The 2,987-nt window shown below is 40.8% G+C and overlaps 1 protein-coding gene across 1 annotated transcript in view; it reads left to right on the top strand.

Annotated features, from left to right (window-relative positions):
* The window catches only part of GPR39 (G protein-coupled receptor 39), a 170,551-nt gene that overhangs the window by 154,252 nt on the left and 13,312 nt on the right, over positions 1-2,987 (top strand). The window lies entirely within an intron of this gene.

Raw genomic sequence — 2,987 nt, 5'->3', positions numbered from 1 at the left:
AGAAGGTATGCCAGCTTCCTTAGCCAACTGAATATGAAGGACCGATGCATCTCGAGTGGTGCTGCTTCTCTAGCCCCTGCCCCCTAGCCTGAAATATTGGGAGTATCCATTTTTAAAGGGAGGAGTTGCCTAAAATTGGAGTGGCACTCAAGCCTATGCCTCCCCAGAACTGGAAGGTAGTTTTTTTCTTAATCGGTTAACAATTATTGCTGGATGGGTGGATTTTTTTTTTTTTTTTTTTTTAAATTTTTCATTGGGGAAACTGATGAATGCTGACTTGGACTCTGAGTGTAGGAACGGGGGGGGGGAATAGAGGGAGGGGAAGGAAGCAATAATGACATCTTGTTTTTCAAAGAGGAAAATAACAAACATCAAGTGCGCTGGGGTGTCCCCATGATGCCGAACTTGCTTGCATTCAGGTTTTCCTGAATATTTTCCTCTACTAGGAGTGTTACTTACAAAAGGTTACTTAATCTGGTGGTTGTGGGGAAACTCAGCATTGCAATGTGGTATAGGCCACTAATGTTGCATTATACCCTGGAGTATAAAACCAGGCCAAGTATGAGAATATAGAAGATAGAAAAAAGCTAAACGTTCTCCCATTGAACCAGTGTGCGTCTGTTTGCGCTTGACTCATAACTCAACTAACCATATGCTTATAGTCCACTGACAATTGCCATTTAAATGTCAGTTTAGAAGCAGATGTTGAGAACCCTCCTTTGTGCCATTAATTTAATAACAGAAAAATAAAGTTTGGGATTTAACCTTGCTTCTGCCAACTGTGACTCAGTCTGGGAGCAAACTCCTGCGCGATACGAATCGTGAGGGCGAACAGCAAAACTGGAATGGATGAAAAGATTGTACATGAGGCGGCAGTGACCGTGATGGAAGCGGTTAATACAGATGGGCATCAAAATACAAAACCAAACAAGCAGGCATTGCTGGAGTATCTTGGTGTCTAATTACACTTTCATGCTAGGACCCCAGGTACTGTGGGCTGGGCTGGCAGCAGCTAGGATGCAGCATGGAAATGACAGGCTTGGATTACGAAGGAAAGGGGAGATTAAAGAGCCATCAAGTACAGGCACATCCTGTTTGTTATTGGAACAAGCAAAACCTGTAGAAAATCCCTGCGTGCTCTACCAGGTTTCGGATGCTGCTAGCTGTAATGCATTTAAAATCCCCCACTAAAGGCAGTAATGAATTTAATTCATAGCCCAGAGGGATGTTCTGAGTCATAAAAAAGTATTGTTAAGGGAGAGAGGACTGCCAAACTCCTTCTATCCTGTGCCAGTGATGCATATTTGTATTATTGGCACTTACGCACCAGGTTTCGTTTACTACAAAAACGATCCTTTATCACTTATTAAGAATTAATAGTATAAAAACGCTTTTGGGAATCTACAATAACAATTACTTAAACTTGGCAGTATTGCTCAAGGTTTGCACAATAAAATGTGCAATGTGGGGGAGGGGGGAAAGTGGTATTTTAAAATGAACTTGCCTGGACAATGAGCTACTTTAGGTTGCAGTGAGGTGTTGCATGGTTTCTAAACATTGAAATGTTTATGCCTTTCATCCAAGGATGCTGAAGTGCTGGGTTGTGTGTTTTTTAGCTCTGTGGAATAACAGAGTTGGTGCTAAAATGAATTATAAGTATAAAAGGCTTACTTAGTAAACACATGCCAGCTTTTAATATGTATTCAACCAGATAAAGCATGAGACCTCCAAGCTTTTGGCTGCATGGCTTCAGTGCACTCCTGAAGGCTAAACCAAGCATGGTGATTTCTAATGTTGGAAAATTGAAGCACCAGTGCTGGGTTTAGACATCTGCATTACTTGAGTCTTAAGCAACACGGCTTTTGGGGAGGATGAATCTCTGTCCTCTTCTAATGGCTTTTAATACTTTTGCTATCAAGAGGAAAAACCAAGCTGTTACTCTTTGGGTGAGAGGTTAAAGATCAGTTTGTATGTGCTACATACACGGCCGGTAGGTGACCTGCATGTATCGGTTCTAGGGAAATGATGCATCAATTCTGGTCTGACCCAGTTTGTTCGAACATTCACATTCATTTAACTGATCATCATGTAAGTTCATACACAAATTTAAGTTAATTCTGCACATTTACATAGAAAATACTAAAACTTTATAGACTTTCTCCCTGGGGCTGGTGTACAAGATGAAATCAATTGCAACAGTAACTCGGTCAAAACACTGCATTTTAGACGAAGGCCTGAATGAGGATTTAAAGCTTTCTTTTGGTGGTATGAAGTAACTGGGTGTTTAAGTCAAATATAAACAATTAAAAGAAACAGCGATTATTTTGTCTGTGGCTGTTTGTGTAGTGCACTCCAAAAACAGCATGCTTATTTTTTTTTTTTTTTTCAACTGTAAAAATGAATAATTACTTATCCTGATAAAAATGACAAAGTTTAGAGACGGGCGACTTTTTTCTCCTGAAAGTCTAACCTCCGTGATGCTACGCAAGGGCACAAGCGGCTCATTTTTCACCTGCTGTACACGCGACCAAACGGACCAGAACAGAAAGAACGTAAGGAGGAATCTTAAAACACTTGGCAGTACGGATTCAAAATAAAGGGCAGTGTCCAACCAGTCGGATGCATGATTAAAAATTAGAAGCTTCCGAGCATGTTTATACTTGACGATGGCACTAAATTACTGTTTGGTTTCAAAATATTTTTCACCATTGGATCTCCTCCCCTTCCTTTCTTTATGGGGATTTTATCAGGCAAGCAATGCAAAATGCCTTTCCACTTTTAGTAGTAGTAATAATACAGCTTTCTTGAAACGAAAGCAATTTGTTGTGGTACGGTAAGAATTCTGTTGCAAGATGCTATAGTGACAAGGGCTTCTAGCTTGCAGAATGCAGCATTCAACCCGGTCATGGACTCTCGCTGTCTTCTGAAGGCTGCTGGTATTGTCCATCAGAAAAGTCCTTATTCCTTACCTTGGAGACCCCCCCCCC

This window comes from Gavialis gangeticus, unplaced genomic scaffold, assembly GCF_001723915.1.
Source record: "Gavialis gangeticus isolate Ggan-Ray unplaced genomic scaffold, GavGan_comp1, whole genome shotgun sequence".
Taxonomy (NCBI): Eukaryota; Metazoa; Chordata; order Crocodylia; family Gavialidae; genus Gavialis; species Gavialis gangeticus.
This window is presented reverse-complemented; position numbering and strand designations above follow the sequence as displayed.